A 10,463-nucleotide genomic window follows, 5' to 3' on the forward strand; every position below is an offset into this window, starting at 1 on the left:
GCGCCACACTTTCTGTATAGATGCACGGAAAGATTGGGATGAGGGTGTGCCCCTCCTCCTCTTTGCTATCTACGACACCATCCAGGATTTGACTGGGTTTAGTTCTGCTGACCTCGTGTTTGGTCATTTGGTTCGAGGTCCCCTCAAAGTGCTTCAGGAGCAGTGATTGTCTGCTGTTAGACCCTTAGCTAGGACGTCCCTTGGTACCTTGCAAGTAAAAATGAAGGCACAGTTCGATAAAGCTGCTACAGAGCAGTCCTTCCCTTTGTCCAGTTCCTTCCTTTGTGCTCGGTTTTAAGATCCCTATGTCATCCACTCTAAGCTGAGCGCTGCCAACTATGTGATAGAAACCCCAGATCATAGGAGGAAGTCCAGGGTTTGTCACATAAACATGTTTAAACCCTACCTCGATCGTTCAGCCTCTGCCCTCTCGTCCATTTCTCTCCCGGACCCCACTCTAGTAGAAATGGTGGCTGTTAGTGAATATTCGCCGGAGGGTGATGAGCCACACCTAGAAAAAATTGTTTACCGTGTGCTCGCTTCCCAAATTCAGAAGCTCTTCAGACTCTTCCTAGCCGGTTAACCCACTTGCCACCCAGTCTGACATCTTGTTGTGTTTCTACATAACCTTTTTCATGATCAATCATTTGCGTATCTTTGCTTTTTGTCTTGGAGTGGCCCATTCTCTGAGGTCCTGGAACAGTAGTTCATAGACTTTAAACACTTTGATGGAAACTTCATCTGTATATTATCACTCTGTGTTATCGGTATGGAGACAAAGTGAAGGATAATGTGTCTTTGTGGGAATCACATACTAGCTACTTAAGTTACTCCGTCACTCAGAACGGTCAGAATAATTCGGCTAGAACAGAGGAATCCCGAGAGACTTTATTCATTGTTTTAACCTGTCTTTGTTGCCCATTCATTGTTTCGTTCGATGTTCCATTGTTTTATTCTATGTTTCTGGGTAACACTGTAGCCTCGCACCTCCAGGGCTGTGGGTTGTGCTCTGCGTGTGTGGAGTTTGCATGTTCTCCCCTCTGCCATCTGGGTTTCATTCTGGAGCTCAAACGCATGCGATTAGGCGGATTGGAATCTCTAAATCGCTAACTGTTTGCGTGTTTGTGACCTGCGGTGATACCATCAGGGTGTACCTTATGCTTATATACATAGAATCATATCTAGGTGCTGTTTCTGTTTGGCTGACTGGCTGAACAATACTGTCAGTTTAATATTGCTTCTGTGTAATGGAAATTTATTTCATGAATTTTATGAATTTATTTCATTCGCAGACATGGGGATGACCTGATTGTAACACCCTTTGCTCAGGTAAATATGACATTGGGGCAAAGAATATGAATTTATGAAGGTTGGCCTTTGCAGTGTTTATTTTTTAGGAGTCTTGATGTTCTGTGTTTTTCTCACGTAGGTGCTTGCGAGCCTTCGTAGCGTGAGGAACAACTTCACCGTGCTGACCAATGTGCAGTGTGGCTCCAGCAAGTACGTGGCTCATCACTCTGAAATAATATTGGTTTAACTGTAAATGATATTCTCCGTTTTGTTGTAAGCTCCAGACTAAACAATTTTATTATGTGTCAGAGTCTGAATATTTTGGACTTCACCATTATGTTTGCGATGCCGCTTGTTGACCACTAGGGGGCAGGCGTGTTTTCACCTCAAAGCACATGGTGAATTTCACCCACCTCCATTCTTGTACTTCATTCTTCGTTTTGCTTTTTGCAAAAGCACGAATATGCACACGTTCCATTATTTTCCAATAAAAAATGTGATTCCGGTACATTGGTCGAAAGCACTTTCTTATGCATTAACGTAACTTACAGAAGTGAAACAGCGTGTAGTATTAGACCCAGTGTCATGAATCTAAAATGACATTTGGTCTGATGTGGTTTTAAGCTCCTCTCTCACACACCACATAAGCAGTGAAGCTGAAAATTCTAAAAACTGGGTCAGTGTCAAGAATTATATCGACTGGCCCGTATAAGCAAACTTTGCTTAAAGTCCTTCATTCAGAACAGTCTGGGTTCAAAGGGAAAAGTCTGTAATTGTTGGACACAGTTCAGTTTGTCCCTGGCGCATGCTTGCTTCATTATACACACACTTCATCTCCAGGACCAGGAATCAGGATTTCATTCTCTATTAAAATGAGAAAGTAAAGTAAGGGGTGATTAATGCGCCGTATAAGATGCTGGATCTTCATGTGTTGTAGAAAATCCTGAAAGTAAGTTAGTACTTTTGGCTCTAGGAGCACCCAAGCGAGTGGTGATGTACTGCAGTCCCATTAGCCTCTGGGGTCTGCTGAAAGAGCACTTTTACCAGCCTCACGAGTCTGCCTTGATCTCTGAGAACATCTGAGGCCCTCTAGACTGGGGGAGTCACTGTTAGGGAATCTGGGCTGTTTGGTCTCACTGCTATCACACTGAAGGTGCTCATCTGTCCTTTCTCCCCAGGAGGTCCCCTGCAGCCCCCCAGCCCCCTGTCACCACCCGAGTCTGTCTGCCTGGTAAGTCCACCTCAGCTCCCACAGTGCCCTGGGGCTTGAGGTGCCTGAGCTGAGAGGCTTGGCTGTGTCCAATCTTCTGATCTGCTTGTGGAGACTACAATCATGCTAGCATATTAGCATCAAAACAGGAAGTCGGCATCTCACAGCCTAGGAATGTCGTCGACACTAGAAACAAAGATCCTCAGATCAGAGTTGAGTAGAGTAAAGACCACTTCCGGTTATCTCACTGCTGATTTCCTGGAGCTGCTAGATTCCCTCAACCTACAACAACATGTTGATGTCCCCACACATTCCAGGGGTCACACACTTGACTTGGTCATTTCAAACTTCGCCCCCATCAGTAATCTACAGGTATATGATCTTGGTATCTCGGACCATAAAGTAGTGTCAATGGAGCTGGCCTTTCTCTCCCCCCCATATTATTGAATTATATTCAATTAAACCATTTTAACAACGTGTAACAGACTGGGCCACAGCCTGCGTAGTAGAGGTCTAGGCTGCCCAATCCTCCAAACGGAGAAGGTACAGCAGGATGTAGGTCCCTGTACCCTCACCAATCGCCTCCCTAGTCTGCTACATGCACTACGTGAGCAGATCGGCTAAGGCTCCAGCACTTCCCTATCAGCGTCACGGTGCCAACCTGGAGTGTAGTACTGTTGGGGATAGCGTGATGTTTAAGTACCCACACCGTACCCCCACCCCCCGACCGAAGTACCCAGCAGTAGCAGGTGAGACGCCCCTACTCCGGAGAGAGCCTAAATAATAGAAGCAGGGTAACCACTGTACACCAGGATAGGGTAAATTGAACACATAGGCAGTTTATTCTCTGTAAGATTACTAAATTATTAGATGGAAAGAACCAAAGCTCACATAAAACAAAGGACTGCAATTACCAAATTGAGTTTCACCAACCACCTGACTCCCCTCTATTAATGAAACCCCAGCCCCAGTCACCCTACTGAGCGCTCAGTGTCTAACGGTGGAGGCTTCAAGCAAGAACTCCCGTTTACCTCCGACGGGATATTTTTTACCCTTCATATAACACGTTCGTAGTAACCTTACAACAGGACACATTCATATTAAACATGCACAACAACCTCATAACAGAAATGAACCTTATTCATTTAGCACTTTATACCACCGGCACATTGTAATAATCCGTCCGATAACATCAACACTCCCATGCGAAAGTCTGTTCAGTACATTTACTTCCAAAAATGACCGCCAGAGAAATCAGGCATCCGGGCATGCAGTTAGAACATAGCGGGCCTGCCCTGCCAGGTGGTAGCGTGCGCAGAAAATGGGGTGTGCAGCAGCGATCTTTTAAAACTCCGCTTAGTGTCCGTCACGTTAGCAGAAGTCTTCTACTTCTTGGCCAAGTTGCTGATCACCCTGATGTACATTCGCCGAAATAAACTTTATTAAATATCACCTGCGTCGTCCTTGGTACTGGAGCTGATGAGTCGTCTCTGTATAGCAGGGAAGCTACCGCGATTCCTCCAAGCTCCGGTTCCCACTGCGCGGCACCGGGAGCAGCTCTCCTCTGTCGTTCTGGTAACACACAGCAATTTCCCTTCTCCGGAGCACCAACGTGGCTCGAACCTGCCTTCAGACTAATCTGGTCCTGTGTGACTACATTAAGGAATTCTCCCTACTTACTCTACATCACCCGAACGAACCAAAAAAAAACCTCCTTTCCCCCTCTCTCTCCCGCCAACTCCACTGCCCTGCTATACGCAGCCACGTTACGTCGTGACGCACCGTCACACTTGCTTTTAAACACCTTTGAATCACGAAATAAACTAAAGTAAATCATTATCAAATTGTCCGTGACCTTACATGACAAATAAAACAAAGCAGCTTGTAAATTATAACCCTTTAACACGCTTAATTTATCCTTCTCATAGCACCTTACGAAAACCACTGTCCTCATTCAACCAGAGCAAAACACCTCACAGAATAAGAACTAACCAAAACAATATATAACATCCTTTACCCACGAACACACCTTCAAACCCACCTTCCATCAACCAGACTAAACCCTCACTGGCACTTTCGAATTAACCAAAACAGATCGTACAATCTTTACTTCCTTCACCTATAAAGCCGTTCTTTCACAATAAAAGGCATCACTCGTCTTATACAGTTAAACAAGGAATAACATTTGTAACTAATAAATGGAATAAACGAAATATTAATACGGTCATTTAAACTCCCACCAAATCATTAGAGCTCAAATGGGAACCAAACGGAGTGATAATGATTTCCTAATGAAGAAATGACCTGTAACCGTTGACCTGTAAACATTACATTGTATGAAAACACAGTTTACATGACAGAATAAACCTTAAACTTCAGAATGTAATTAAACAGTCTCCAATAGCAAAACCAGTTTCTGCACTGGGCGTTCCACTACAGAAGGTTTACTGTAACATTGTCCTTTGTCCATCTTCCTTTCTCCAAAACGAAGCTTTACCTTTCTTACAAGTCCATCTTTGTCAGTTGTTGTGTCCATTACACGTGCTAATCTCCATTCATTGCGTGGCAAGTCATCCATTTTCTCCATCACAACATCTCCAACCTTCAAGTTTCTCCTTGGAGAGTGCCATTTCTGTCTTGTTGCGATGTTAGACAGATACTCCTTTTTCCAACGTGACCAAAACTGTTCTGATAAATACTGCACCTGCCGCCATCTTTTCCGTGCAAATGTGCGAAATGTGAATTTGCATTTTTACAGGGTGGTTCTGTAACACTCATTAATATTCATGAGAGAATATTACTGATTGGTCACTGAATGCCTTAAACCAGGGGAGCCCAAATCCAGTCCTGGAGGGCCAGAGTCCTGCACATTTTTGGGTTTCCCCTCATTTAACACACCTGATTCATCTCCTTGTGCTGAATTATTTATGGTGGAACAGGGAAAGAGCTGAGCTACACAGGGCACCGGCCCCCCAGGACTGGATTTGGACACCCCTGCTTTAGGTAGAAGAAACAGGCAGCACAAGTCGATGTTAACTGGCCAATGAGGTAGTGCCCCTCTCATAAATATTAATCAGCCAGCCAATCGTGTAGGGCTTCACTCATGAATATTAAAAAGTTCTCCTGATCCACGGTGCTAAAAGAAATTAGCGCCCAGGACACACTGGATGTGCATCATGTGCGGCGGAAAATATCAAATTTCATTTCGGCGCCCATGTTAACAGATTAGAGCGGCCGCGTGCGCGAGATGCGGGGCTCACGCCTCGCGGTAGCGGCGCCGTATCTAGAGTCACGCGCGTGGTAAGCGGTTCGCTATGGAAGCGTATTGCATTCATCTGGGAAAAAAATCAAGTCTGTTTTTTCGAATTAATAAAATAATAATCCCGTTTTTCTGAGCAATATTTTTCTGTTTAATGAGGTAATGAGAACCTTTCTGTTTTTCATGATGCACGTCTCACTGTGTAGTTTAATCCGCTTTTTTTGATGGTTTGTAGACGGTATTATCATTAGTTTGCCGGCTTTGCGCGGCACCTATTCCGCCCCGCTCCGCACTGCAGCGTTTCTCCCGGATCAGTAGATACAGTATGACATATGCTTCATGGAAATAAGCCGATGCATTTGAAATGCATTCAGACCGGCTTTGCTGTGACTAAAGACCATCTTTAGCAATCGCTGTAAATACTGAATCCTCATGGAGCGCAACTCCGGCGCCGGAAACAGCTTTTGTATCAGAATCCAGGTCCAAACTTTTATTAAATGTCACTTTAAATATGTAATAATATTACTTAAATATTCTGTTATTGATGGCCATTTTCATGCCGCACTCGCCGGAATTAGCAGTTAGAAGGAAAGACACTGACTTTAGTATTGATCTCTGGTGCCGTTTTGTGGTAAATATGCTTGTGATGAATATGTCTGATGAATATCGCTGCTTTGTAATTTTACTTCCCCGTAATTTCACTAATTAAGCTGTTAGTTTAGCTCGCTTCCCTCCGACATTTCCTGAGCTGTTTCATAAGCTTCAGTTCCCGCTTCGTTAGGGGAAGCTGTGCTGTTTTTATATCGTACAGAAACATAAAGTACAGGCGGCCTGATGGGATTAATAATTCTTCCTCCTGCCTACAGACTCCTGCCAGCTGACGCTGGACCCCAACACAGCAAACAGACGCCTGTCTCTGTCAGGGGGGAACAGGAAGGTGACAGAGGGGGCAGAGCGGCAGCCATATCCTGATCATCCAGAGAGATTTGACAGCCGCCCCCAAGTTCTGTGCAGAGAGAGTCTGACTGGCCGCTGTTACTGGGAGGCTGAGTGGGATGGATATGAAGCCTGGATAGGAGTGACTTATAAAGGGATCAGGAGGAAAGGAGGGAGGGACTGTCTCCTTGGATACAATGACAAGTCATGGATTCTGTGCTGTTATACTGACAGTTACTCTGTCTGGCACAATAATAAAGAGACTCTCATACCCATACGGCCCTCAGGCTCCCGCAGAGTAGGAGTGTATCTGGACTGGGGGGCTGGTGCTCTGTCCTTCTACAGAGTCTTCTCTGATGGACTGACCCCCCTGCACAGATTCACCTCCTCATTCACTCAGTCCCTCTATCCAGGGTTTTGGGTTTATAGTGACTCCTCAGTGTCACTGTGACATGTTGCTGGTTCTCCTGGCAAAAAGGTGAAATCTCTGCTTTTTAACCTTTATAATCCTTTTCACTCTGAAAGTGTGTCATCTTCGCCATTTCAGAACCTCTGCTAAAATCATCCTAGTATTTGCAGCGACCGTCCAGTGCAGCCATGTATTTTTTGACTTGGCCACTAGCAGACCTCATACAGCTAGTCAATCTCGCACTGACTTTTTTAACCAATATATTTAATAATTTAATTGAGCTGTTGGTGAAATTTAGCAAAATCATGGAACGGCTGAGGTGCCCCTGAGGAGAAGTTTGGGAACTGATGTGGTGTTCATCTAGCCATCCAACTAGATATCAGTAACTTTTTAGAACACAGAAGAAATTATTACTAGTTTTTATTGTGTTACTCTTAATTTGCACACGTTCTAATGTTAAATTGTATTTTTTGTTCTAAGCCAAAGTACACTTGCTACCCAGATAAACAGCTTTAAACATTTCTTTGGACTGCCTAAGACTTTTGCACAGTACTGTATGTTTGACAAAAATAAATGCCTGTGTTCAGTGAGCTGATTAAACACGAAAAATATAGTATTATACATTTTCTCTCTGGCTAGAATATAACTAAATGTAATCCTGATTGGGGGGGGGGCTTTCCCTCTCCCCTGTATATGTACATTTTATATATTTATGTGAAAAAATATTATGTGGTACCTTGGGCGGAGCTTAATTCTCCGCTTCTGACGTCATAAGAGGAAGTGGCTTATCCTTGATGCTGATTGGTCGAGGGTTTATGCCCATATATGGTATCAATACATGCTTATGCCACGTGTTGCAGATAGGGGGGTTTGGGAGATTAAACTTTAATAGAATAAAAATACATTACATGTATTTTATTAATGTGCTTTTTTAATTACGTTTTTAAGGTAAATAATAATAATAAAACATAGAACAGGATAATGGCAAGCTAGCGCATACACGTTCAGAGGGGGCGTCCGTCCGGCCCTGTGTTGTTAGTAAGCGCCGCGGCGTATTTTAAAAGAAAGCGCCCAAATGTTTTAAAAGAAGAAAGCACCAAGTGTGTTAAAGAAGAAAACCCTTAGTGTTATTTTAAAAGAAAAGCAGTGTGAATTTAAACAAACATGCCCGAAAGAAGCAGCAGAACAGCAAATTTAAACAAGCGAAAACAACAAACAAGCCCGTCGTTTTAAAAGAAGCGATCACTCATTACATTTAACCAACACGAAAGACTTTAGTTATATTTACCAGGTTTGAGAAAGCATGTAAGCGGCAAACTTTTAGAAGAAATAGGACGAAACGATCCTGGAGCTCCGACACATGCGACTGCCCTGTTTGAACAACGCGGGTCGGAATGGACGATCGCTAGTCCGGCGTTTGGCGCATGCGCACCCACGCCGACGCCCCTTTAAAAATGGCTACGCCGGCGGAGCGCCTGTTTTAGCAAATAAAACCCCTATAACCGTAATGATTTTAAGTAATGAAGCACATTTCTGTCAATGTGAATAATAAAGTAAAGCGCTCTGAGCATTTTCGATAGCAATAATCGCAGTATTTGCGAAGCGATGCTGGATGCGCTGAGCTCGCCGGGAAGGTCATGTGGTCCGCATTCCCTCCCCATGCACACGTGATCAGCTCAATCACACCGAAATTGTCGGTTTGCTGCCCTTCAGGGAAACAATCTAAAGGGTGTTACGGGAAAAGTAATCGATGCAAGAGCCAATGATGTTCTCCTGGTGCCTACCCGTGTTTATGTTATCGTTACTGACACAAACAATGATGAACGATAATAAGCATTTATAAGCCATGATGACCGCACCATTAACGTGGAGTTGCACTAACGTCTGTTTTTATAGCTAACCAACAAGTCAACGTCTCACCCTGGTAATGCAACAGCGCCGTTTAAACAATACGTTTACACCGATCAGTGGCCTGTACTACGAATCAGGGTTACTGGCTTATCGGGGTGCCTGAATCGGTGCTAATTGGTACGTTGGACCCAGTCGGGTGAACTCATCATCAGAGATAGACCCATTAAAGGTTCCCATATTTTAGATTTGATGAAAACTTTATCGCAGCCTAAATCCCACGCCGGCGGATATCCTAAAGGCTGGGAACCCTTTTTAAACGTGATATCAGAATTAAACATCCCCCTCACGAGCGTGGGTAACATCCAAGCCAGGAAAGCCCTAAGTCATCTTAAAGATTACGGCGGAAGGGATCCCCCGCCTCCCTCCTCCCCTCCTGTGAAACAGAACCTCGGGAGACGTAGAAAACGTATTGTTGACGACTCACCACCACCGCTTGAGGGAACCCCTCACACAGCGCGCGATTCCTCCCCAGAATATCGTTTATGGCCTTTAAAGGGTACTCCTTATGCTCCGTGGATAGATTACAACGATTAAGTGTTTTATATACGTGTGTGAAAAAGAATTAAAACGCCTGTAACGCGTCGGTTAATAAAATGTAAAATTTATTGAATAAAGGGTGTCACGTTTTTATTTTTTCCCCAACATGAATCTAACAAGCATAACAATCTTTAAATAGTTTTAACGAACATACATTTTGCGGCTTTGAAAGTTTATCGGCATTAACACGGCTAATACACTTGTGATATTTCTTGATAAACTCGGATACTAGAGCGTCGTTTTTCCTCAAGTCGTCAGAGTACAACATCATAGTCTCTTGAAATGAAAGTCCCTTGAAGCGCCGGTAGAGGAAAAAGGCGACGTGGGCCCCGCACGTGGAAGAAAAGTCATGTTGAACTTGACGCGTATTATACCTTATTTCGGTAGCGTGCCTCCCCAACTCTTTGGGTAGTAAGGGGAATCGGGGGGATAACCGTAAGAATCAAAGAAGGAGGCTTTACCCTCTTGGGGCTCCAAAATTATCCCGATCCAGTGTTCACCCTCTCTATTCTGGTCATGCGTGTTTGCGACCAGAAAAGCGGGCCTGGTCTCTATGCGGGTGGGTAATAAATCGCTAGGCCACACGCCTCCAAAAGCATCCCCCAGCAGGGGCCGTAAAACGCATTCCAGCTGGTGAGTGTTCATGATGATGATGATGATTAAAAGTCCACCAAAACCTGTCTCTTGGCGTTTATTTCAATCACGCTGTCGAAGCAGGCGTAGACGATGAGACTCATGGTTCGAGGTAGTGGGGCTCTGAACCTTAAATCCAGACGGCACGTGCCGCTGATGGCGGGTGACAGGGCACCGCCGTCCAGCTCGTCGTCTCGGGAGAGATTGAGAGCAAATAGCGAGTATCCGTTTTCAAAATCCTCGCGGTTGATGCATAAGGGCGAATCCTTTAAATGCCT

General features: G+C 44.5%; 1 long non-coding RNA gene across 1 annotated transcript; it reads left to right on the plus strand.

Annotated features, from left to right (window-relative positions):
- The first annotated feature begins 1,290 nt into the window (after nucleotides 1–1,290).
- LOC125727903 (uncharacterized) lies at nucleotides 1,291–2,505 on the plus strand. The gene is made up of 3 exons (XR_007388883.1): nucleotides 1,291–1,329; nucleotides 1,430–1,500; nucleotides 2,469–2,505. It is a non-coding gene; the product is annotated as an uncharacterized LOC125727903 (long non-coding RNA).
- The last annotated feature ends 7,958 nt before the right edge of the window (nucleotides 2,506–10,463 follow it).

This window comes from Brienomyrus brachyistius, unplaced genomic scaffold, assembly GCF_023856365.1.
Source record: "Brienomyrus brachyistius isolate T26 unplaced genomic scaffold, BBRACH_0.4 scaffold131, whole genome shotgun sequence".
Classification (NCBI taxonomy): Eukaryota; Metazoa; Chordata; class Actinopteri; order Osteoglossiformes; family Mormyridae; genus Brienomyrus; species Brienomyrus brachyistius.